Source organism: Aotus nancymaae, unplaced genomic scaffold (genome assembly GCF_030222135.1).
Source record: "Aotus nancymaae isolate 86718 unplaced genomic scaffold, 86718_ANA_hifiasm-v0.15.2.pri h1tg000022l_1, whole genome shotgun sequence".
Classification (NCBI taxonomy): Eukaryota; Metazoa; Chordata; class Mammalia; order Primates; family Aotidae; genus Aotus; species Aotus nancymaae.
The window spans coordinates 39,066,772-39,094,225 of record NW_026988435.1 but is presented as its reverse complement, the minus strand read 5'-3'; the positions used below and the strand labels follow the sequence as shown (position 1 = coordinate 39,094,225).

The 27,454-nt window shown below is 43.1% G+C and overlaps 1 long non-coding RNA gene across 1 annotated transcript in view; it reads left to right on the top strand.

Moving 5' to 3' along the window:
• Nucleotides 1-4,503: 4,503 nt before the first annotated feature.
• The window catches only part of LOC105713695 (uncharacterized), a 73,249-nt gene continuing 50,298 nt past the window's right edge, over nucleotides 4,504-27,454 (top strand). Inside the window, exon 1 of the long non-coding RNA XR_001106614.2 lies at nucleotides 4,504-5,482. This is a non-coding gene — a long non-coding RNA (uncharacterized LOC105713695). The remainder of the gene's footprint in view (nucleotides 5,483-27,454) is intronic.

The following is a 27,454-nucleotide window of genomic DNA, read 5'->3' as shown; positions in this document are numbered from 1 at the left end:
TTGCTGTGGGAGGCGCTCACGTCTCCTGGCTTTTGCCAAGCAAACAGTGTGCTTCAGACAAGAAGTGGGAAACAAAGGTTTGTCAGAAGTTGCTGGGAGTCATTGGCCTTATCAGTGATGTGCCCAGCCAGGTTATTCCACTGATCACCAGCTCCAGTTTTTGTGAGATGCTGTCTTGAGTTAGGATACCTGTTCAAGAAGCACATCATATTTAAAAGTGCTGACTTTACGTTTGTTTAAAGGGGAGCATCTTTGTAATGTTCCATTCCTCATTGATATTTGGTGTCACTGAGCCTTTCAAAATGCATTTGGTGTAGAAACAAGAGTTGCCTTATTCTAAATAAAATGGGGAAAGAAAGCCCCATGAAAATGCAAAGAGCCTCAATCAAACCTAGCTTTTCTTCCCTTTGTAGGGAAATCACAGGATCAGTTCATGTTGATCTTGAGGTTAATCTCTTGATGTTAATCCTTTTGTTGAATTTCACTTTTACTATAGTTTTTAAAATTTTTGAGACAGAGTCTCACTCTGTCGCCCAGGCTGGAGTTCAGTGGCTCCATCTCAGCTCACTTTAACCTCCACCTCCTGGGTTCAAGCGATTCTCCTGCCCCAGCCTCCCAAGTAGCTGGAATTACAGTCACGTGCCACCACACCTAGCTTTTTTTTTTTTTTGTATTTTTAGTAGAGTTGGGGTTTCACCATGTTGGCCAAACTGGTCTCGAACTCCTGACCTCAGGTGATCCACCCGACTCGGCTTCCCAAAGTGCTGGGATTACAGGCGTGAGCCACCGTGCCTGGCCAACTTTTACTATAATTTTTAAATAATAATTTTTGGTACTTTTTTCAGAATGTTGGAGCTGAGATCAGGAGAATTTATTATTTTCAGTGAATGCCAGTGAGTGGGTGGGGCAGATGCTGCACTAGCTTTAGGAGGGAGGCCCCAGTCACCTCTGTATCCCCAGGGCCTGGCACCTAAGCTGTCATCAGTGCACGCTGGCTGCATTTGCTGTTGAAACTTGCAGCTGGATGATGTCGGACTTTGGAGAAGATATATCTGATTTTGAATCCTGCTTCTGCCACTCACTCCTCCGAGTCCTTGGCAAACCAGTTAACCTCTCTGAGCCTCCTTTTTTTCACATGTAAAATGGAAAATAATAGGACTCACCACATAGAGTTGGAAAAATTAAATGAGATGATATTTAGTGCTTTCTATAGAACCTGAGGTACGTTTACTTGTAGATTGCCTGTGTCCCCAGTTAGACTGTAAGCCCCATGCGGAAAAGGATTTGTCTCATTCACTGCTGTATCCCAATGTCTGGCACAGAGCAGATGCTCAGTAACTATTTGTCAACTTAATGAATAATTTTTTAATGATACTAATGTAAAAAGAAAGAGAACAGTGTAAAGATTGAGAGAATGAAGACATGAGACAATTATATTGGAAAAAAATTATTGGAGAAATTTTTATCAATATGAGTTAGCTGGATATATCATTATTGGGCATCAATTCTACTTTTAAGTGTAGTTAATATTTTAGTTATGGAGTCATTCATTTTTCTAGATTATGTTTTTCAAGATTCCTGAGAGAAATTGAGTTACCTCTTTTAGAATCTTTGATTGATATACATATATTTATTTTTTTGAGTGCAGTGGCACAATCTTGGTTCACTGTAACCTCTGCCTCCCAGGTTCTTGCAATTCTCCTGCCTTAGCCTCTTGAGTAACTGGGATTACAAGCACCTGCCACCATGCCAGGCTAATTTTGTGTTTTTAATAGAGACAGGATTTCACCATGTTGGCCAGGCTGGTCTCAAACTCCTGACCTCAAGTGATCCACCAACCTCAGCCTCCCAAAGTGCTGATATTACAGTGTGAGTCACTGTGCCTGGCCTCATATATTTCAAATATAATTATGTATTCTTATTTTTAGCCCTCCACCAACTACGGCAATGACCGGCTCTCTCTTCCATTCCCTCTCTTCCCCTTTCTTATTTCTTGCTAATTTACACTGGCTCCAAGATAAAATATTATAGTCCATTAAAAATATTTCTGAGAATTGACGATGTAGGGGAATGTTAGCTGCTCAGGGAAAAGTTTATATAAAGTCAAAAAGGTGTTTTTCCTTAGGGGTTACTCACCTTTGTACTAATAATTCTATAGGCAGCCAGTAATTGACCTGCCCTTGAAATTACCACAACCTGGTGTCAATTAATAATCAGTTTGGAGATCAGGACGTGTCTAACTGCTGGGACTCAGGCCGGCACTGATTCTACTTTGCAAAGTCATGAGTGGATTTAAAAGTGTTTTAGGGACACTTCTTTAACACATCACGGTACTCCATTGAAGTGGAGTGTAGCACTGAGTTTGTTCAAACAGATTTAGTCACTTTGCTCCTTCCTAGACTGGATGGTTCACATTTTTCTGGATGCAGGAAAGAGAGCCATTCGCGAGGGCCTGTACTTTAACATTTTATGTGGGAATTAAAGTACATGTTGTTACAGATTCTGGTACTATATGTGCTCTTAAAATATCTAAAGGGTTACATATTTTCAACCTTTAAGAGGATGCTATTGACATATAACTTGATTTTCTTCTCCCCTCGGACCATAACAATAGGTTAGTAATTAAGAACACATGCGACAGAGACCCACAGCTGCCTGCTCAAGTCCACGCTATTCCCCTCGGCGAGGCACGTGACCTCCTCATGCCTCAGGTGCTTGCAGAGTGGAAATGCCCACTTCTCGGAATGGCTGTGGGTGAGGATGATGTGGTGGATTCTCCTGCCCAGCACCCGTGGGTGCTTGTGAGGGTTGTGTTTACTGTTGGCTGCAATGTCATGACTTATCATGTGTGATCCTTGAATGAAAATGCAGGTGAGTGCAATATTTATATACCTCTCCGATACATTAGCATCTCAAACTCCGCTAAATGATCATTTACTTATAACCCCTTGCTTCCTTCTCCCCACCCCACCCCCACTTCTGGATACGTAAAATAAGTGGTTTTCAGTGGTGGGGTTAGGGAATGCTGCTGCTCCCCCAGGGAACATTTGACAATGTCTGGAGACATTTTTGATTGGGGGTGGGTATTACTGACATCTACTGTGTAGAGGCTAAGGATGCTGCTAAATATCCTATCATGCACAGAACAACAGAGAATTATCTGGCCCCACATGTCAATCGTGCTAAGGTTAAGAAATACTGGGCTTGACTCTGGGGCCAGCCCCAAGGAAGAAAAGGCATGAACTCAGACGAGGACCTGCAAAGAGTCTGGGATTTTACTCTACATACAAGCTAATAAGTTAGCTCGTTGCTGTTTTGTGGATGCTGGCAAAAGACACAAGATCCCTGGGTCAGAGACAAAGGACTTTATTATTCATGGCACAGCAAGCTGAATGAGTGGCATGTTGGCATTTGTTCCCCTTGCCCCTCAAGTCCTGTAGGGACAACCTGGATGTGCCAAGGTGAGTGCTAAGCATGTAGTGAGTTTACATTTTAGCTGATGAACACTGAACTTGGGAATCTTCAACTGTTGTAGTAAACAGCAAGTCTGCTCCTTGTCTGTTACTGTGTTTGCTGTTAAAGCGACAGAGATTAAGGAGGAAGACTTTACCTCATCCTTCAAGGGCATAAAGAATCCTATACAAGGTGTGGAGGACATAGAATAGGGTATTTCAGATTGGTGGTGTTTGAGAAGCCTTCATGGAAGTGGATATATCTGAACTGGGTTTTATGTAATGTGTTTTATTTTTAAAATTTCAATAACATACTTTGTTTCCAGAAGGTTTGCCAATGAAGGTAAAAAGCATAGAAATACAGCTCTGACAAAAAGAGTTGCAGTAAAAAAAAAATCATTAAACATGAAATTAAAGGAAGCTGTACTAAAATCACATGTGTATCCAAGTGGATTAGGATTGGGGAACAGAGGGAGCACCTGATCTTAGCACAGATCAGGAAGCACAAGAAGAGGGACGTCTGCTTGGCCTCAGGCGCTGGAGGCATCAAGAGTTTGGCTCCTGGCCAGTCGCAGTGGCTCACAGCTGTAATCCTGGCACTTTGGGAGGCCGAGGTGGGAGGATCACTTGAGATCAGGAGTTGAGACCAGCCTAGGCCAGCATGGTGAAACCCTGTATCTACTAAAATACAAAAATTAGCTGGCGTGGTGGCACATGCCTGTAATCCCAGCTACTCATGAGGCTGAGGCATAAGAATTGCTTTAACCTGGGAGGCCAAGATTGCAATGAGCCGAGGTCATGCCCCTGCACTCCAGACTGAGTGATGAAGCCAGACTCTGTCTGAAAAAAAAGGATGTGGCTTCCGTTCTGCAGACTCCTGGAATTGCACTTAGCAATCCACAGCACCAGCTGCCGGCCCCCAGCCTGTCCCCATAAAAGTAAGAAACCTAGACAGGGACACAGAGAGGCGTGTATCTTGCTCGCTCACGTGATTGACTGGGAAATGCTGCCTGGAGCGCTGTTCTGCTAGAGATTCTGAGGCATATTTGGGCCTAACAGGAACATGACCTGGACTAGGTAAGTGTCGTTTGTCTTGGGAAAAAGAGGGTGAAGTGATGTGTGGTGTCCACACAGAGGATACTTCCTGATTTTTCCAAAAGTCCAACTCAGAATGAACTGGGTGTTAAAGGGTGAGTAGGGCTTCAACCCAAAGACAGGGAGAGAAAAAGTGTGCCCAGAAGCAGAAATAGATTAGGCAAAAGGCACAGAAGCACAAAGCTTTATGGGATGTTCAGGAACAACAGGGTGAACATCCTGTTGACAGGGTGAAGCACACAGTCAGAGAGGGCGGATGGTCTGCTCTTGGCGGGGCAGTCAAGGGGTGCCTCTCGACTGCTGGGGTTCCTCAGAAGGGCTGGGAGCAGGAGCACCTCTTACTATGGTCTATGAATGCCCCAGAATTGAAGGACATGAAAATATGTGTCATGGGATGTAATTCTAGAGCTCTCTGTGAAATACAGAGAGCTATATCTACCCTCTTTGAAAGGATCAGTGACACCAAACATCGAGTGAAGAATGAATGATACAAAGGAATACAAAGAGGTGGAGGAGAATTGGGAGTTCTGGTGACGCTGGGGAACCCTCTAAAGAGAGACTTCTTTTCACCCCTGAGATGCTGAGCATCTCAATATAGATTATGTGGGGAGAGGGATGACCCTCTGGAAAAGTCCCGACTGAGTTTAATCAGCTTGTTAACGGAGAGAAATGGTTGCATCTGTGTCCCACAATGATAAACTTAGGTATGACAATGACTTACGGTAAGCAGCTGAGCTACATTTTTCTGAGATGATTTTTTTCATCTTGCAGCTGTGAGCCTGAACTGACGCCTATAAATGGGCTTCTCCAGCAATAGAGCCTCCTTCAACTCATGGTAGCCTGTTAGGCCGAGTGACGGACTGGAAAGCAGGATCCACTGGATCATCTATGGGAAAAGGAGGGGGAATGAGGTCAAGGATTGAGGACGCTAATGGGTAAGCATGAGAACCATTCGGGTAAACACCAGAGCGTGGTCTCTGTTAGTCTAATCTGAGAATACTTGGATATACAAAGCACCAGAGGCTGGGTGGGCGGGGTGTAAAATGGAGCCAAGTTAGGGAGAATCCTGTGGGATTTGGCCACAGAATGGAACATTATACCGCAGTGAAAATGCCGGGAGGAGGCTACAGGTATTAACGTGAATACATTCTAGGCTTTTAATCTAAAAACCGGAAACCACTGGATAGCTTTCCAGCAGGAAAGGGTTAATTCAGGAAATTGGGTGCCTAGAACATGGTTGCAAGGGATGGGCGAGGGGCGAGATCCAAGGGAGGCGGTGCTCCTCAGCAGTCAGGAGGTATCAGGAAGCTTGGTTACCTGCCGCTGTCACTGCCCGTGGAGGGGTGAAACCCATCTTTGTCCCACAATGCACTTCTCTCTGGTGATCTCAGAACAGAGACCCTAAGTGCTGTTCTCAGGCTGCCCCATCCTGTGATACATCAGCTGAGAGCAAAGAAGGGGCAAGGACAATGTTAAGGGTCAAAAGACAAGAGTGACATAACGTGGTATGAAAAAGCAACTCCCGCTTTGTTCTTTTTGCTTAGGATTGTCTTAGCCATGTGGGCTCTCTTTTGGTTCCATATGAAGTTTAAGGTGGTTTTTTTCCAGTTCTGTGAAGGTCAGTGGAAGCTTGATGGGGATCGCATTGAATCTGTAAATTACTCTGGGCAGTATGGCCATTTTCACGATATTCATTCTTCCTAACCATGAGCATGGAATGTTTCTCCATCTGTTTGTGTCCTCTCTTATTTCCTTGATCAGTAGTTTGTAGTTCCTTGAAGAGGTCCTTTACATCCCTTGTTAGGTGTCTTCCCAGGTATTTTATTCTCTTTGTAGAAATTGTGAATGGGAGTTTGCTTATACTTTGGCTCTCTGTTTGTCTGTTATTGGTGTATAGGAATGCTTGTAATTTCTGCACATTGATTTTTGTGTCCTGAGATTTTGCTGAAGTTTCTTATCAGCTTAAGGAGGTTTTGGCCTGAGATGATGCGGTCTTCTAAATATACGATCATGTTTTCTGCAAATAGGGACAATTTGACTTCTTTTCCTAATTGAATGCCCTTTAGTTCTTTTTCTTGCCTAATTGCTCTGGCTAGAACTTCCAATACTATATTGAATAGGAGAGGTGACAGAGGGTGTCCTTGTCTAGTGCCAGTTTTTGAACGGAATGCTTGTAATTTTTACCCATTCAGTATGACACAACGGATACTGGAGAGGATGTGGAGAAACAGGAACCCTTTTACACTGTTGGTGGAAGTGTAAACTATTTCAACTATTGTAGAAGACAGTGTGGCAATTCCTCAAGAATCTAGAAATAGAACTTCCATTTGACACAGCAATTCCATTACTAGGTATATATCCGAAGGATTATAAGTTGTTATATTATAAAGACACATTCACACGTATGTTCATAGCAGCACTGTTTACAATAGCAAAGACTTGGAACCAACCCAAATGCCCATGAAAGATAGACTGTATAAAGAAAATGTGGCACATATACACCATGGGATACTACGAGGCCATAGAAAAGGATGACTTTATGTCCTTTTCAGAGACTTGGATGAAGCTGGAAAGCATCACTCTCAGCAAACTGACACAAGAACAGAAAACCAAACACCGCATGTTCTCACTCATAAGTGGGTGTTGCACCACGAGAACACAAGGACACAGGGAGGGGAACATCACACACTGGGGCCTGCTGGGGAGTGGGAGGGATAAGGGAGGGATAGCAGGGGGTGGGGAGATTGGGGAGGAATAACATTTGGAGAAATACCTAATGTAAGTGACTGGGGGATGGATGCAGCAAACCACCATGGCATGTGTTTACCTATGTAACAATCCTGCATGATCTGCACATGTACCTCAGAACTTAAAGTATAATTAAAAAAAAAGAAAAAGCAACTCCAAGATTGCATGGAGCATATTTTTTAAAAGTACAAAAACAAAATAACGTATTGTTTGGACATTTATGTCATGGTGTGTTGGGGCTGGGTTGAACCGGTGTGCAAGAGCCAACAGTTAACTTTTCAGGAATTTTGCAAGGCACTTGTTAAACACAGCCATGATTAAAAATTAATTACTCTTATAGTTAAATAAATTATATTGAATTTGATGATAATCTAAAGTCATTTCTTAATCATTTTACTGCCTTTTATTATTTGCTGTGCTTTGGAGGTTATTTATAGCTTTTGCATCTGTTTATATTTTATTTTTTTGAGACAGAGTTTTGCTCTTGTTGCCCAGGCTGGAGTGCAATGGAACAATTTCAGCTCACTGCAACCTCCACCTCCCGGGTTCAAGAAATTCTCTTGCCTCAGCCTCCCAAGTAGCTGGGATTACAGGCGCATGCCACCATGCCGGCTAATTTTGTATTTTTAGTAGAGATGGGGTTTCACCATGTAGGCCAGGCTGGTCTTGAACTTCTGACCTCAAGTGATCTGCCCATCTCAGCCTCCCAAAATGCTGGGATTACAGGCATGAGCCACCGCACTTGCCAGCTATTGCATCTGCATGGTGAAAATACACTACTCTGATGTGCGACTGTATATCTCTTTGCAGCTCTGTGTTCAGTGACGTGACATCAACTTGGTAGCCTGGAATAGGCCACAATGGGAGTATTTACACTGAAGAAATTGACAAATGCTGCCACTCAGAGCTTGCTTGTTTTGTTGATTATCTAGACACGAGGAAGTGGAGGGAGGGAAATTTTAATCATGCGGATTTGACTTAAAAGTTTGTCATGTCTTCAACTGCGGCATTGTAAATGGCACAAAAATTGAGGAAAGAGTCTTCTGGTATTTGAAAACTACTACCTGATTCAACAAAAAGTCTCCCTTATGAATGATGAAAATGTTTTCCACCATAAGTCTTTGTCATTTATTTTGCTTTCCTTTTGTTAATGTAAACAAAAATATTAGTCAGCATTCATATTGGAACTACGCTAGTTCATCAGTTGCGACCATTCATTGGCTGCAATTACAATGGTTTGGCAAAAATCAACAGAACCATTCTGTAAAAATCAATTGACTTGTTTGCTACCACGAGACTAGTATGGGGGAAAATGCCCCCATGATTCGATTATCTCCCACCAGGTCCCTCCCACAACACATCGGAATTATCAGAGTACGATTCAAGATGAGATTTGGGTGGGGACAAAGTGAAATTATATCATCTTGCACAACTGAAACTTTATACTCACTGAAAAACTCCCCTTTTACCCTCTCCACAGCCCTGACACCCACCATTCTATCCTCTGCTTCTTGAGTTTTACTGTTGAGTTTTCTTCTCAAGCCTGTCATTGTATTTATGTTTCCATTTGACAGTTTCCAACTTGGAGTCCAGTTGGAAAAACAGTTTTTCCCAGTGAGTCCTCTCCCGTAACATTCAGAGCACAGGCTACGGTGGAGAATGTGGTCGCTAGAGAGCGTGGAGGGTAGGTAGAGAGACACAGAGAGCTCTCTGGATGTCACCCGGCTTCCTCAGCAAAGTGTGTGGAGATTTATTAATCTGCAAAAAAAAAAAAAAAAAACCCCTCAGTGAAGAACACATATAAGGGGACTTCGAACAGTTCAAAAGGAGAGGCCAAGACTAAGGTCCCTGAACAAAAGAAAGTGACATCTCAGCGTAGCCTCTGCAGAAACAAGAGCAGGACACACAGAAGCGGGTGAGCTGAGCCCACACAGAGAAATCCAGGCCACAGGACGGGGCTGCTCCCTGAAGCCATTTCTCAGGATGGGGCAACTGGAGGTGGCAGAGCTGCATGAATGTAGCCCCAGCCTTGTCCTGGCTCAAGGGCGATGCGGGGCCTGCACAGCTGTGTGTGCAACAGAACTCCACGTGCTGCCAGCTCGGCTGCTCATCCTCTCAGTGGAAACTCCTGGGGGAGAAGGTTAGGAAAGTGGGCAGGGCATGAACGGACATGGGGAACGGGCTTAGGGAGCCTGCGTCACAGCCTGTGAGTGCTGCCTAGGATGCCAGGGGTGTTGTGAGGCTCCTTCAGCACCTGTGCCAGCTGGAGGGTCAGCCGTGCATTGAAGCGGTTGCCCGCTCAGCTTGCTTGTGCTTTTCTGTTCCAAGAACAAAATCCCTACCTGCCTCCCTCTCTTCCTTCCCAGAATTCTGCCCCCAGCCTGACTCCTTTCCTCTTTTCTAGAAGGAAGGAAGGGGACTTTTTGTTGCCCCAACAATGCCCTGGGCCTCATCCCTTTGTTGATATCAGTATCTTGCTAAGCATAATTCTTAGATTTGGATGTAATGAATGCCCACGTCAACTCCTAGGGGAATGAATACACATGTAGTGCAGTTTTCAGTTCCTGGGGGGTTTCATGGCTCAGCTGTTTTCACCACATCCTGTATTTAACCTCTGGCCAAGGTTCAACACTGAGACTTGGACTGGGTGGACCCAACTGGGCAGACCCATTTGCTTCACTAATGTGGGCAAAACCAGGTAAGCAGTGCACCCCTTTCAGAATGTGGCTCAGCCTCTTCTGAGTGTGACCCAGGCTATATAAAGACAAGGTGCAAATAGAGTATGTTTGTAGCTGGCAGTTAGGAATTCAGCATGTAAAGATACTACCCAATCAAGGCAACCACAAGATCTCAGGATACAAAAGAGCTTGATTCCACTTAATTTGAAAGTGCAAATTAAAGATTTGGCTTCATTCCTCCACCAGAGCAGGAAGCCAAATGGTCTTCCCTTAAAAAGGTGGGCTCTGAGTTCATGTGGCCTACCTTGGAGGGTGACTGTCCTCATGGTCACATGCTAGGTGGCCTTGGTGTTAAAGACATTATTTGCTCTGTCTCTTCCTTTAGCTTCAGTGTCCCATGGTGCATTGAGCTGGAAATACTTGTCCCAACTCCAGCCCTGAGGAACCTCTCTAGCAAAGGCCCCTGGCCAGCCCGTTTCCCTAAACATGAGGAGGCTGTGATACTTCTCACACCTACACCCATGCACACGCTAGAACATTCCTAAAGGGATGATTTCCACCCGGTTATTCAACAGCCTGCAATCTTACAGGAGTCATTCATTCATTCATTCATTATTTTCATTCTATCTCATTCTGCCTTAAACAAGTATAAAATGTTGGATAGACACAGCATGTTCAATAGTTGCTGAGACTTCTCCTTAAGAGAGAGAGAGGCAAAGTATGCTTTCTTGGATTCTGAGTTCTGTGTTTAAGATTGCAAATGACTGTGGCTTCCTTCTGGACAAAAGGAAGAGACAAACACGGAAGGCCTTACCCCTGTACAAAGACTAGCACAGCACAAAGATGCTGGACAGGATGGGAAAGGCTGCCGCAGAGTGAGGACTAAAGGGAAGCAGTTCATTTCCCCTGTCCCGTGACTGATGTTTCATCATTTTTCCTTGCTTGGGTGCCACACCAGCTCTGTCCAGTCCCCATCCTGGGACAGACACTCCGATTCCATGATACATCGATCATTTTGAGGTTCTGCGACTAACCATGAAACCGGATGGAACATTCTCTTAAGAAATGGATGCATCTTGGCTGTGTGCAGAGGCTCACTCCTGTAATCCCAGCACTTTGGGAGGTTGAGGTGGGTGGATCACCTGAGGTCAGGAGTTCAAGACCAGCCTGGCCAACATGGTGAAACCCCATCCCTACTAAAAATACAAAAATTAGCCAGGTGTGGTAGTGGATGCCTGTGATCTCAGCCACTCAGGAGGCTGAGGCAGGAGAATCGCTTGAACTTGGGAAGTGGAGGTTACAGTGAGCTGAGATCGTGCCTCTGCACTTCAGCCTGGGTGACAAAGTGAAAAAAAAAAAAAAAAAAGAAAAAAAAAAAGAAATGGACGCATCCTACAGTTAGATCAAAAGGATCTGCCCCATAGCTATTTCTGATTTGGCTGCTGTACTGAGAAGCTACCTGGGTTGCGGGTGTGGCTGCTCTTATCACATTGTGCCAGAATTCTCTGCACTGTTTGCCCAGCTGGTGTCTGTTTAGAGAGCTATTTAGATCCTCCCATAGAAAGGAAAGCTTTCCATCCTCGGAGAAACCACAGTGATTAAGTACATATAAGAGAAAAGCATCATGATGACTAATCAGAACAAAATCAATGATTCTGTTTTTGCATTATAAATGATGAGGTTTATAGTGGACGGCTTTTAGCATGAGTGCTGGTGTGACTTTGGGATGGGGTGAGGAGAAAATCGCACAAATGCTGTTAAGCACCAGACCTGTCAGTTGGGAAAAAGACTAGAAACATTAATGATGTGATTAGGTGCTCACTTATAATCTGAACCAGGAAATTCTTTTTTTTTTTTTTTTTTTTGTTTTTGAGGCGATGTTTCGCTGTTGTTACCCAGCCTGGAGTACAATGGCATGATTTTGGCTCACTGCAACCTCCACCTCCTGGGTTCAAGTAATTCTCCTGCTTCAGCCTCCCAAGTAGGTGGGATTACAGGCTCGCACCACTATGCCCAGCTAAAGGAAATTCTTTTTAAAAAAATTTCATTTCATTTTAAGTTCCAGGATACATGTGCAGAGCATGCTGGTTTGTTCCATAGGTAAACATGTGCCACAGTGATTTGCTGTACCTATCAGCCCATCACTTAGGTATTAAGCCCTGCATACAAGAAATTCTTTTTTTTTTTTTTTGAGACGGAGTTTCGCTCTTGTTACCCAGGCTGGAGTGCAGTGCCGCGATCTCGGCTCACCGCAACCTCCGCCTCCTGGGTTCAGGCAATTCTCCTGCCTCAGCCTCCTAAGTAGCTGGGATTATAGGCACGTGCCACCGTGCCCAGCTACTTTTTTGTATTTTTAGTAGAGACAGGGTTTCACCATGTTGACCAGTATGGTCTCGATCTCTTGACCTCGTGATCCACCCGCCTTGGCCTCCCAAAGTGCTGGGATTACAGGCGTGAGCCACCACGCCCGGCCGAAATTCTTAACCTTTGTAGTAGAAGAAAATATTATGAGAGAAAGTAAGAATTTTCAGTTAGCTATGGGCAGTCATTGGAGGACACCCAACCTAACCTCTCTGTCCATGTGGACATTCTCTACAAGACCTGACCTTGAAGCCTGAAGAATCTCATGACTCCCTGAATTTCCATGTAGCCAAGAAAGTGAAAAGCAGCCTTTGTAGGAATATGTCAGTGACAGGGAGCTCATCACCTCCTGTGGCTCTTCCAGTTTTTGCACCGCTTTAATTACTTGAAAGGTCTCCCTCACATGTAGGTGAAATTTGTCTTCTGGTAACTTTGATCTGTTGGTCTTAGGGCTGCTCTTTGGGTCCATAGGGAAAACCTAGCTCTTTTCACACTATGTACGGTTCTTGCAGCATTGAAGGATGACACTAGTGTTTTCTCTGTCTTGTCTCCTGACTGTCCTCACTGCTTGCTGATGCTAGAGGAGAACACTCATCACTACTCGGCCACTTTCTAGGTCTGGAAATGTGAGGTCCATATGTTGTTCACATATGGAGAAAGAACTGTGGGACTCTTGCCCACCTTTGTTTAAAACACTATACCTCTATTAACCAGTCCATCTTAAGAACTTGTTAGTTTTTTTTAACAGCTATTGGCTCCTGCTATCTTATAATTGGAAGAGCGATCAGCCTTCAATTTCCTCAAATTTCGATGTACCTGAGAAGTTGGAAAGAAGCAGAAACAAAATTTTTGACCTGTCACTATTGATCTGTTTTGCTTTGATCAAGGGTTTTATGGTATTTGATGTTAGAATCTTAGGCAAGTGGCTATATTACATAGTTTGCATATTTTTGCATCTTTAATGTGATAGGATCCCACTAAAATCCATGTTCTTCTTTGGGAATGGTGGCTGGAGCTTTGTTAGATTTTTGCAAAAATTATATGTGCTGGTCATAGCCACGTGAACAGTTCAACCAGCTGAAGGTGTTATTATCCATAATGAGCTAACGCCGCCAGAATTCGGAGTTTGAGGGCATTTGTGTGCAATGCATACAGAGCAATGGGAAGCTCTTACGCTATTCTGGGACTCCTCTGTCTGCTTGGTCGGGTGTTAGGGTCGACCTGAGCAAATTGTGCCAGGCAAAGTCCCAGCCTTCAATGTGAAGTACGACCGGGACATCTGCCGTTGAGCAGGCCTTCCAAGAGCATGTGCCGCGTGGGCAAATTCATTCAAAAGTATACTCGTTACGTACTTTCCCGAATTGTTAGATAGGACCTGTGGACGTATCTGCTTTGAGTGGACTGAGCTGGTCAGAAAATCTCTCTCCATCTCCCTCATTGTCAATTTGATGACCATCTTGGATTAGAAAGACTGGCCGACTCAGCAGTGGGGAGGCTTGCCCTTGGGAAGGAAGGCGGGAAGGGCCTCTATCTTCCCATTTCCCTGTGCTGAATCCTCAGCCTGAATCCCAGGAGCTCAGATGTGTCTCTTCTTTCTTTGAACTTCTTCAGCACTTGTGGTCTATATTCAACACTTGGGCATTTACACATTTAATTAATAAGCCTGCTAACTTTTCCCCACAAGTACGTGTTACCTCCCCAGCTAGGTTGTTCCGTCTTTTGTATCCTCTACACTCAAACATGGAGTTTTGCCCATCCAAAGGCAGACAGATAGATGTGGAATTAAACCATGGGGATTTGAGAAGGTTCAGCTTTTTCCTCAGAAGAAAGGACAAGAGAAAAAGGAAAATAAACTTAGAAAATTCCTATCGTGTGCCAGGCACTGAGCTAGGAACTTGACATTTGTTATTCTCTATAACTCTCTATCGGACCCTCAAGTAAGCATCATCATCCTCATTTTGCAGAAGAAGAAACTAGGTCTCAGAGAAGTTAGGAAATGTATCCAAGTCCAAGCAATGAATAAGAGGCCTAGGCAAGGCTTGACCTTGTGTTCCTCCACCTGCAGGAGCAGCAGTGTTAGGAGACTGTCCTGCCCTGGGAAGGGGCAGCAGGGCTGGGCATGAAGACACTGTCTGTGGCTGTAGCTGCTGCATGGCCACCTTTGAGTTACCAGCCAGGACCATCTCACTGCTGAAGACAGGTGGAAGAAGGGCCAGGCCTGAAAGAACAAAGAGGCACATAAGTCATCAAGGAAGATGGAACCATGAAGAAGGAAAAAGAGAGAGAGAGAGGAGTATAGCAGATAGATATTTACAGTTCTCTAAGCAGGAGGAATCTCACATCTGCTCAGCAGAGCAATGTGCTCATCAATGAAGTAGTTATAATCCCCTGAAAAGGCAAAGCAGGGACATGAGTTTATCTTAGTCCCCTTCTTTCAAAAGGAGGAAGATGTGTTCTTTGCTAGAGATGACAAGGATTTTTAATGTTGTTGTGGAGCTTTGGAAATGTGGATCCTAATCATTGGATCATGTTTGCAAACTTTATTAGTCAGTTTGCGCCTGTTGCAGTAAATAAACCTTGATACCTCAATGGTTTACATGACAAGGATTTCTTTCTGGCTCATGAAAACTCCAGTGTGGGTTGGGTGAGCCTCCAAGGCAGCTGTCCATGTGGTGACTTAGGGACCCAGGCTGCTTCCATCCATGGAGGCCACCATCTCAGCACATGGCTTCCAGATTGCTGTGGCAGCCCATCTGGAAGGTCAAGAACTAGCTTTCAATTTACTTCTTTTTTTATTTTTTGGGGACAGGGTCTCTGTCACCTGCGGTGGAGTGCAGTAGCACAATAATAGTTCACTGTAGTCTCGAATTCCTGGCCTCAAGTGATTCTCCCATCTAGTCCTTCAAAGTGTTGGGATTACAGGCATGAGCCACTGTGCCTGGTCAAGCATTAGTTTTTACAGACTTCAGCATGGAAATGTCACAGATCACTTCCACTCACTGCTCCTTGGTCAGAGCTATTCACACAGCACTGCCTCACCACAGTGCGAAACTGTGCTGGGAAGGGTGGGGGAACGTGTCGGGGAATGTCAATGACTGTCAGATGTCCTGGACACATTTTCCTTGCTCTCTCCTGCTGAACACCCTTCCTAAGGCAGCTCAGGCTCCTTCCCCAATACGGCTTGTAGGCCCCTGGGCTTGGCCTCCACCTTCCAGTCGCATTGGACATTTTCCACTGAGTCTCTTGGCTGAGCTTACCTTCTTTTGCCTGCTACCTTGTTCCTCTGCCTGCCTGAAATATTCTCCCCTTTCTGTTTTTCCAGACAGTTCCTTTGCTTATGTGGAGGCTTAGCTATCACTCTACAGAAATCTTTCCTGAACCTCTAAATCTGGATCAAGTCCCTCCTTTGAGCATCCAGCCATCCTTTGTTTCTCTCATTTCATTGCACTGTGGAAAGTCAGTATTTATTTATTTTTTTGAGACGGGGTCTTGCTCCATCATCCAGGCTGGAGTGCAGTGGTGCAATCTCGGCTCACTACAATCTCCACCTCCTGGGTTCAAGTTATTCTCCTGCCTCAACTTCATGAGTAGCTGGGACTACAGGTGCATGCCACCATGCCTGACTAATTTTTGTATTTTTGGAAGAGATGGGGTTTCACCATGTTGGTTAGGCTGGTGTCGAACTCTCAACCTCAGGTGATCTGGCCACCTTGGCCTCCCAAAGTGCTGAGATTACAGGCATGAGCCACCGTGCCTGTCTGGAAAGTCACTATTAACTAGTCTTTAATCTATTAGACTGTGGCTCTGTGACACTTGGGATCATTGTGAGAGCAGCCCCTGGGCACAGTGGTCCTCACATAGTAGATGCTCAATTAGTATACCTTTGATAAAGGAAAAAGGGAAGGAACTTCTTCTGAGGCTGAATGTAGATGATGATACCGTTGCAGATTTTATTCTAAAGTTGACAAGCAAATGCAGTAGAAAAGGCAAGAAACTTTTGAAAAAGAATAATGAAGAGGTTTTTACTTTCCTTGATGTGAACATGAACTATAGAGTTTCACTAATTGAGACAGAAAGATGCTGGTGTAGAAACAGACCAAGAGACAAATAGCATAAAATAAAGAGGTGCCGTTGCAGTCTTGATTCTGAATTCTGTAGGACAGGCCAGGCAGCCTGGAAACTCAAGCAGGGTTTTTGTATTACAATCTTGAGGCAGAATTGCTGCTTCTTTGGGAAATCTCAGTTTTTGCTCTTAAGGTGTTCAACTCTATAAGGATAATACATGGGAAATTGGCATGTGATAAAAAAGGCATTTTATTTTATTTTGAGACAGGGTCTCACTCTGTCACCTAAGCTGGAGTGTAGTGGCACAATCATGGCTCACCATACCCTGGACCTCCAAGGCCCGAGCTATCTTCCCACCTCAGCCTCCCGAGTAGTTGGGACTACAGACGTGTGCCACCATGTCCCACTGATTTCTGTATTTTTCTGTAGAGATGCAGTTTCACCATGTTGCCCAGGCTGGTCTTGAACTCCTAGACTCAAGTGATTCACTCGCCTTGGCCTCCCAAAGTGCTGGCATTGCAGGCATGAGCCACTGTGCCCAGCCAAAGGAGGCGTTTTAAATCAGTAAAGGAAGAATGAATTATTGAACAAATTATTTTTATACAATTTGTAAAATTAAAAATCAATAATTTAATAATTAAAAATAATCTTAAATAAGATTTAAGAAGTGAAAAAATTAAAAATAAAGTCATATCCCTAGCGTGTTTTCCTATGTGGTTCTCATCTATGCAAGTTTCTTTCTTATTTTACTGCAGAAAATGAACAAATTGGGAAATAGTTAAGGACCTAAAGCGATGCATGGTTTTGAGGGAGACTTTCGAGTGCCTGGCAGTGTGCTCTGTGACTGAAGACCAAGTGTTGATTGCTTGGGTGTCTAAGAAATTAGCTCCTTTCTCATCCAGTCTGAAAGATTCATGTTGGAATACAGGAGGTTTTTATTAAAAGTCTCTCCCCTCTCCACAGTCGTGTTATAGATGAATGCTGTGCTTACTGTACATCAAGACCATCAATCTTGTTCCTCCGTAGGCCTTTGACAACGCAGGGAGTTAAATGGACATGTTCATGCCATGCACTTCAAAGACAGCTGGTTATGTCAAGCCTCATTATAATGAAGATGAAAATGAAAGGTGACTGTCTAAACTTTGCCCTGTCTTGGTATTCAAATGCCACATGAATGTTGAATTTCTGGTTTACTGAACGCAAAACCAGAAAAATATAGTGACTGCACATTGTCTTGGGTACAAAGGAGGTACAATGAGGACCTTGTCAGTGTGACAAAGTTACCGTCATGCCATTGAGTGCATTTTCTGTTGTTAGTCCTGTTTTTGGTCTGTATTGGCTTGTATTGGACTGTACTATTCATTTAATATAAAAGCAAAGTATTCTTTGGATACTAAGTCCTAAACCAAATATATAAAATACGGGGATAGCCTCCTGAAAGATTTCTGGATGAATGTGGACATATACAACAGATAAAATCAGTTGCAATTATTCATATCACAAAGTGATACTAGACATGAAAAAGACTCAATGCAGGGTCCTTAAAGAGAATTTTTCTAATTTAGATAAAATATAAGGTCAATTTTTATGCAACTTTAAGAGCAAAATCTGTAATGAAGCCAGATATAGTACATTTTACAATTAAAATATTTCAAGTCCCCCAAATTCAATTTGGCTCGTCGTAAGTGCAAATAGGACTCTTTGCACTTTGTCTTGTGTTTTACCAAATTGTAGTTTCAGATATACAAACTCCTGTCCCTTGCACACTTTGAGTTGCCTTATAATCAGGGACGTCTAGCAGCTGAAGGGTAGAAATCTATGAGAGACTGAAAAGCAGCTTTGGCCATAAAGTAAAAACAGAATTGCAGAATTTATGCAATTTATCTAGCTAATTAAAGCAAAAATCCACAGAACAGAATAGCAATAGTGAGCTGAAACAATGTGTCCAATGGGATAGAATTCACCATTTAAAACAATTTCGGTTTTCTACATTAACTTGATTGGTTGAACAGGCATAACTCCCTGAAAAGCTGTGGTTAATGTCTCAGGTTTAATTAATGCATTAAGGAAATGTCAACATTTTAGCTGTTATGTAGCTTTTTTCTCCTATTTTTATTTTTTGAGATGAAATCTCACGCACTTTGTTGCCCAGGCTGGAGAGCAGTGGCACAATCTCAGTTCACTGCAACCTCCGCCTCTGCCTCCCAGGTCAAACAATACTCCTGTTTCAGCCAACTGAGTAGCTGGGATTACAGGTGCATGTCACCACACCTGGCTCATTTTTGTATTTTTAGTAGAGATGGGGTTTCATCATGTTAGCTTGGCTGGTCTCAAACTCCTGACCTCCTAAAGTGCTGGGATTACAGGTATAAGCCACCATGCCTGGCTAATTTTTTTATTATTTTTATTTTTTATTTTTACTTTTTTTTTCTGTCTTCTTTTTTTTTTTTTTTAATTTTTCTTTCTTTTTTTTTTAATTATATTTGTGCTCTGGGGTACATGTGCATGTCCTGCATCCTGCAGGATTGTTGCATAGGTACATACATGCCATGGTGGTTTGCTGTCTCCATCCCCCCCTCATCACCTACATTGGGCATTTCTCCCGGTGTTATCCCTCCCCATCCTCCCCACCACCCCTGCTGTCCCCCACTCCCCTCCCCTGCACCCCCCCACCTAGTCCTGTGAGTGTTGTTCCCTTCCTTGTGCCCAAGGGTTTTCACCTGCCTATGAGTGAAAACATGCGGTGTGTGGTTTTCTGTTCTTGTGTCAGTTTGCTGAGAATGATGGTTTCTAGGTTCATCCATGTCTCTGCAAAGGATACAAACTCATCGTTTTTTATGGCTGCATAGTATTCCATGGTGTATATGTGCCACATTTTCCCTGTCTGGTCTATCATCGATGGGCATTTGGGTTGGTTCCAGGTCTTTGCTATTGTAAACAGTGCCACAATGAACATATGTGTGCATGTATCTTTATGATAGAATGATTTATAATCCTTTGGGTATATACCCAGTAATGAGATTGCTGGGTCAAATGGGAGTTCTATTTCTAAATCCTTGAGGAATTGCCACACTGTCTTCCACAATGGTTGAACTAATTTACACTCCCACCAACAGTGTAAAAGTGTTCTTATTTCTCCATATCCTCTCCAGCATGTTGTCTCCAGATTTTTTAATGATCACCATTCTAACTGGCATGAGATGGTATCACAATGTGGTTTTGATTTGCATTTCTCTAACGACCAATGATGATGAGCATTTTTTCATATGTTTGTTGGCTGCATATGTGTCTTCTTTTGAAAAGTATCTATTCATATCCTTTGCCTACTTTTGGATTAGTTTGTTTGCTTTTTTTCTTGTAAATCTGCTTTAGTTCTTTGTACCTTCTGGATATTAGCCCTTTCTCTGATGGGTAGATTGCAAAAATTTTTTCCCGTTCTGTTGGTTGCTGATTTACTCTAATGATAGTTTCTTTTGCTGTGCAGAAGCTCTTAAGTTTAATTAGGTCCCATTTGTCTATTTTGGCTTTTGTTGCCATTGCTTTTGGTGTTTTAGTCATGAAGCCCTTGCCTATGCCTATGTCCTTAATGGTTTTGCCTAGATTTTCTTCTAGGGTTTTTATGGTGTTAGTTCTTATGTTTAAATCTTTAATACATCTGGAGTTAACTTTTGTATAATGTGTAAGGAAGGGGTCCAGTTTCAGCTTCTTGCATATGGCTAGCCAGTTTTCCCAACACCATTTATTAAATAGGGAATCCTTTCTCCATTGCTTGTTTTTGTCTGGTTTCTCAAAGATCAGATTGTTGTAGATGTGTGGCGTTGCTTCCGAGGCCTCTGTTCTGTTCCATTGGTCTATAGCTCTCTTTTGGTACCAGTACCATGCTGTTTTGATTACTGTAGCCTTGTAGTATAGTTTGAAGTCAGGTAGCATGATGTCTTCAGCTTTGTTCTTTTTGCTTAGGATTGTCTTGGCTATGCAGGCTCTCTTTTGATTCCATATGAAGTTTAAAGTGTTTTTTTCCAGTTCTGTGAAGAAGGTCAATGGTAGCTTGATGGGGATAGCATTGAATCTACAAATTACTTTGGGCAGTATGGCCATTTCATGATATTGATTCTTCCTAACCATGAGCATGGAATGTTTCTCCATCTGTTTGTGTCCTCTCTCATTTCCTTGATCAGTGGTGTGTAGTTCTCCTTGAAGAGATCTTTTACCTCCTTTGTTAGTTGTATTCCTAGGTATTTTATTCTCTTTGTAGCAATTGTAAATGGGAGTTTGCTCATACTTTGGCTCTCTGTTTGTCTGTTATTGGTGTATAGAAATGCTTGTGATTTCTGCACATTGATTTTGTATCCTGAGACTTTGCTGAAGTTGCTTATCAGCTTAAGGAGGTTTTGGCCTGAGGTGATGGGGTCTTCTAAATATACGATCATGTTTTCTGCAAATAGGGACAATTTGACTTCTTCTTTTCCTAATTGAATGCCCTTTAGTTCTTTTTCTTGCCTAATTGCTAGAATTTCCAATACTATATTGAATAGGAGAGGTGACAGAGGGCATCCTTGTCTAGTGCCAGTTTTTAAAGAGAATGCTTGTAATTTTTACCCATTCAGTATGATATTGGCTGTGGGTTTGTTGTAAACAGCTTTTATTGTTTTGAGATACATTCCATCGATATCTAGTTTATCGAGAGTTTTTAGCATAAAGGGCTTTTAGCAAAAAGGCTGTTTTGTCAAAGGCCTTCTCTGCATCTATTGAAATAATCATGTGGTTTTTGTCTTTGGTTCTGTTTATGTGGTGAATTACGTTTATAGATTTGCATATGTTGAACCAGCCTTGCATCCCCAGGATGAAGCCTACTTGATCATGGTGGATCAGCTTTTTGGTGTGCTGTTGGATTCGGTTTGCCAGTATTTTATTGAAGATTTTTGCATCAATGTTTATCATGGATATTGGCCTGTAGTTTTCTTTTTTAGTTGTGTCTCTGTCAGATTTTGGTATCAGGATGATGTTGGTCTCACAGAAAGAGTTAGGGAGGATTCCCTCTTTTTGTATTGTTTGGAATAGTTTCAATAGGAATGGTACCAGTTCCTCTTTGTGTGTCTGGTAGAATTCAGCTGTGAACCCGCCTGGACCTGGATTTTTTTTGGTTGGTAGGCTGTTAATTGCTGCCTCAACTTCAGACCTTGTTATTGGTCTATTCAGGGTTTCAAATTCTTCTTGGCTTAGTCTTGGGAGTGTGCAAGTGTTCAGGAGTTTATCCACTTCTTCCAGATTTACTGGTTTGTGTGCATAGAGTTGTTTGTAGTCATCTCTGATGGTCGTTTGTATTTCTGAGGAATCAGTGGTGATCTCCCCTTTATTGTTTTTTATTGCATCTATTCGATTCTTCTCTCTTTTCTTTTTTATTAATCTGGCTAGTGGTATATTTTGTTGTTCTTTTCAAAAAACCAGTACCTGGATTTATTGTTTTTTTTGAAGTGTTTTTTGTGTCTCTATCTCCTTCAGTTCAGCTCTGATCTTAGTTATTTCTTGTCTTCGGCTAGCTTTTGAGTTTTTTTGATCTTGCTCCTCTAGCTCTTTCAATTTTTATGATAGGGTGTGGATTTTAGATCTTTCCTTGTTTCTCATGTGGGCATTTATTGCTATAAATTTCCCTCTAGACACTGCTTTAAATGTGTTCCATAGGATCTGGTACGTTGTGTCTTCATTCTCATTGGTTTCAAAGAAAATTTTTATTTCTGCCTTCATTTCCTTGTTTATACATTCGTCATTCAGGAGCAAGTTGTTCAGTTTCCATTTGATTGTGTGGTTTTGAGTGCTTTTCTTAATCCTTAGTTGTAATTTGATTGTGCTGTGGTCTGAGAGACTGTTTGTTATGATTTCCATTCTTTTGCATTTGCTGAGGAGTGATTTACTTCCAATTATGTGGTCAATTTTGGAGTAAGTGCAATGTGGTGCTGAGAAGAATGTGTATTCTGTGGATTTGGGGTGGAGTGTCCTGTAAATGTCTATTAAGTCTGCTTGTTCCACATCTGCGTTCAAGTCCTGGATATCCTTGTTGACTTTCTGTCTCGTTGATCTGTCCAATATTGTCAGTGGACTGTTAAAGTCTCCCACTACTATTGTGTGGGAGTCTAAGTCTCTTTGTAGGTCTTTAAGAACTTGCTTTATGTATCTGTGTGCGCCTGCATTGGATGCATAAATATTTAGGATAGTTAGCTCTTCTTGTTGCATTGATCCTTTTACCATTATGTAATACCCTTCGTTGTCTCTTTTGCCCACTGCAACCTCCACTTCCCAGGTTCAAGCAATTCTCCTGCCTTAGCTGAGATTACAGGTAGCTACCACCATGGCTGGCTAATTTTTTACTTTTAGTAGAGATAAGGTTTTGTATAAGGTTTCATGGCCAGGCTGGTCTTGAACTCCTTACCTCAATCCTCCTGCCTTGGCCTCCCAAAGTGCTGGGATTACAGGCATGAGCCACCCTGCCTGGCTGGAACTGAACTTCTTTATGTCAATGGGGATGGTGAAATTTCAGAATTATAAAACTAGATGGCAGCTTGTAACCACCAGAGGCAAGGTGGCCAAAATGATTATAACTGGAAGCACTGCAGAATAGTACTTAGGGTACCTCAGCCTTCAGAGATTAGTAGCAATGGCTAAGAGATCATGGTGTTCCTAGACATGAGACGGGACAGCGAACTAAGGTGTTATTAAGATTGTATAATAATAATAAAAAAGAAAGCTGGAGAATAGAAGGTTGACATCAGTCCTGCAATAAAAAATTGTGGACTCTCAGTTTTCAAATGTAAGCCAGTTTGAAAACTAGCTTGAAGTTTTTCCAGTGCTATGTGAACATCATACTTGATCAAATGAATCTCTGGGCCCTATGTAAATCAGATACCACCTCGAACCAATCTGTGGGCCCTATGTAAATCAGGCAGCATGTTGAACCAATCTGTGGGCCCTATGTAAATCAGACACCACCTCCGCAAGCCAGACTAAAATCCAGCGCATCTGCTGCCATGGGGCCTTTTCCTCTTGGAAGTCCCTTCTCTTTTACTAAAGAGAGAGCTGTTTTCCTTTCTCTTTCTTTTGCCTATTAAACTTCTGCTCCTAAATGCGTCATATGTGTCCGTGTCCTAAATTTTCCTGGCGTGAGATGATGAATGCCAGGTATTTACCCCAAACAACATAGCTGCTTCAATACCAAAGGATCTGAAATGATACCAAGGGATCTTAAATGCCTTATATTGTCCCTCCCCACCTACCCCTGTCCCCTGTTAGATTGGCAGTTTTAGGAAGTCGGGTGATAAATGAAGTTTTACCCCAAGCCATTTCACAATGGGTCCATTTGTTCCACTGGGTCTAAAAACTACCCTCTGGTAATTGATCAGGTCTCTAAATATATAATCGGGATAGATATATTTAGTGGCTGGTAGAACTTCCACTTATGGAGTAAGGAACTATGGTGGGAAGGGTCAAGGAAGATATCTAAACTGTTCTTTCCCCATTATTCAAGGTGGTAATCAGAAATAATAAGGCATTCCAGGAGGAAGTGCAGGTGTGACTGCTATCATCAGAAATAATAAGGCATTCCAGCAGGAAGTGCAGGTGTGACTGCTATCACCGAGAACATCAAAGCTGCAAGGTGGCGGTCCCCACAATATCTCCATTCAGTTCACCTATTGTGTCCCTGTAAAAACCAGATAAGTTATGGCAGATGCTATTAGGTGATAGCTCCCTTGAAGCTGTTGTGCTGGGTTTGCTAGATTTACTGATGCAGATTAACACAGAGTCTCAAACTTTGTATGTGATTACTGATCTGGCAAATGATTTTTTCTCAACCTCCATCAGTAGGGGAACTCTGCAGTGGTTCGTCTTTATGTGGCAAGGACAGCAGTATACATTGTCTGCAGAACATTGCTCTGGCCCACCTATTAATGGCTTCACGCTAATTGGACTTACTGATCTGGGAGAAGCAAGTATCATAGATGCCCTAATACAGGGCATCAACCTGGGATGATTTTAACTCCCGGGGGATATTTGGGAACATCTGGAGACATTTTGGTTGTTATAATTGGTTGACATGAGCAACTGACATCTAGCATGTAGAGTTCAGGGATGCTTCTGTACACCCTACAACACAAAGGACAATCTCCAACCCCAACAAACAATTATCTGGGCCCAGATGCCAATAGTGTCAAGGTCGGGAGACACTGTCCTAGGAGACACCTGTGTACCAGTGGTGGGAGGTCAACCCTATGCAAATTCAGGGATCTGTTACATCAATGAAGTTTCTAGGGGTTAAGTAGTCTCGGGCATGCCAAACCATCCTTTTTAAAGTTAAAGGATAATTGGCACATAATAGGCTCTTTAAAATATTTACTGAATGAATGAGCGAATGAACAGCATATAGAAAAGTTTCCTGTGCAAAGAGAAGGAGGCTTGGGAGAGAGAGAGTTTCCCAGAGGAAGGCAGAAGTTTGCTGTGGCCAGAGGCCAGGAGAGGGGCTGGAGGTACAGCCTGGGAGAAAGCTGTGGTTTATATGGTTGACATGCTATTCATTTAGACACCCGCCCACAGAAGGTGGAGGGCAAACAAATGAGAAACAAGGCTTGGTTTGTATTCTAGAAGGATCACTTTGGGACTGGTTAGAGAGGTTGTCCTGAAAGGTTATGAGACCAGAGTCAGTCAGACTAGTCTGGCCCCTTTTTTTTGCAATAGTCTGGTTGGGAAACCATGGACACCTATTCTGGGTCAGAATGGAAATAAATGGAAAAAACAGATTCCAGAAGATTTGGGAGAAAAAAATGATCAGGAGTTGGTGACTGAATTGAGAGTGAGGGAAAAGGGAGAAGGGGAGATAGGAGAAAACTCTCAGTTATCTTGGTCTTTGGGTAAACAGGAAACGCAGGAAAATAATACAGTTTTAAGTGGCATCTTTGAGAAGGTTTTGTTCTGGATACTTTGTAATTTAAAGATACGGGGCTGGGCTCATACCTGTAATCCCAGCACTTTGGGAGGCCACGGTGGGTGGGTCACTTGAAGCTAGGAGTTTGAGACCAGCCTGGCCAACATGGCGAAGCCCTATGTCTACTAAAAATACAAAAACTTGGCTAGGGCAAGACTTCCATCCAGACAGCTCCAGCTTGCCCTCTTTTTTTTTTTTTTTTTGAGATGGAGTTTCACTCTTGTCGCCCAGGCTGGAGTGTAAATGGCACATCTTGGGTCACTGCAACCTCTGCCTCCTGGGATCAATCAATCAATTCTCCTGCCTCAGCCTCCCAGGTAGCTGGGATTACAGATATCTGCCACCAAGCCTGGCTAATTTTTGTATTTTTAGTAGAGATGGAGTTTCACCATGTTGGCCAGGCTGGTTTTAAACTCCTGACCTCATGATCTACCCATGTTGGCCTCACAGAGTGCTAGGATTGCAGTAGTGAGCCACCGTGCCTGGCCCCCATCTATGTTTTGAGAGGATCACTGAGGACTCTTTAGAGAGAGATGGTGGTGTGAAGCAAGAGTTGACTCTAGGAGACCAGTTGACTGGTCCATAGCTAAAGAGTAGGCAAAATGTGACCTTTACTTGGACCAGGGTGGACGTTAGGGTTAAGAGAAGTAGATGGATTCAAGAGAAAGGAAACCAAGAAGACCGGGTGATGTGTTGTATAGGAGTGGAGAGAAGCTGTCAAACATGGATAGGTTTCTGACGAGTACAGTGGAAGAAATGGTGTTTCCATTTCCTGAGGGAAAAAACCGCACACATTAGGGCAGGGTGTTTTCTGGGGGAACACGTTGAGTATGAGGGTTCCTGGCTTTCTGGCAGTTACCTGTTTCCTTCTGGTACCTGTGAAGGCTTAGCTGTTAGTCTCCCTTCATGTTTCATATTTCCTTTGTGTTTTTAAAAGCCTGTCCTTCTATTGCTGCTCTCTTCACTGGTTCCGTATTTACAGGGATCTTTTTTCTTTGTTTTCTCTCGGCCTCCCACAGAATGATTTTGGTAACTTGAGACTACTTTGGAGAATGCAGCCATTGTATTTTCAGTCCCTCTGTGTGGCAACACTACTACTGCTGATATTTTCACAGGTCCTGGGTTTGGTAGTGCTGTTTTTTTTTTTTTTCCTTTCTCAACCTTGAAAATCCAACACTAACACTATTTTTTTGCATCCAAGGAAGAGGCACTGGCATCACTGGAAGTTTCCTAAGGGGAACCCTTTTCTGTATGAAGAGGAAAGGATGGGAGATTGCTTTGTGATCCAAAAGCTGACATGGACATTTGTTAGTTTTTTTTTTTTTTTTAAATTGTGGTTTATTCCTGCATAACTTATCCAACCATGGAGCCACATTCAGTCGAGGGCATCATGACCTCTGTGGGGAAACAAAGCAACCTGAGCACCTGATCCAGCCTTTCTGGCCTGAAGGCAGCTCCGGTGACGGACTTCCAACATATCTCTAAGGACAGCTTACTTGGAAGTTGTGTCTGCTCCTCACAGTGCACCGTCCTTTTCTCAAGGAATGAATCCTTTCCATGTTTCTGAATGGGATGGATAGCTAAACTCTCATTTGGTCGGTAGTGAGGTATAGGTGTGGCGAGATGACGGTTGGTGAGAGAATGAAGAATGTGAGTTTAACAAGGGCTTAGACCGTCTGAGATTGCTTACCTTCAGGTATATTCTGTTGGGTACTATGGCGGATATGAGAATGGCCTCAGATCTGTGACTGCAGGTGGCATAGTTGACCAACAGCCCCAGCTGCTGTGCTCTGAAACCCATCACTGATTGGCCTGAGACCTTGCTTTTCATCACTGAGAAACCCAGACTGGCCTGTTTCTGGGGGAGTTGAGTTGCCTCTGACTCTGGCTTGAGGCCTCCCAACTGGCCTTGCAGAATTTTCTGGAGAAATGCACTGTTGTTGAGGAAGCATCTAATTCACCTTTCTTCCTTCCCTCTCTCCTTCATGCGGGTCAGACCTACACTATGGCCTAACATCTCTGATAGCCTGCTCCTCATGTTCTCTCTGTTATGGACTGAATGTCTTTACCCCCCACAGATTCAT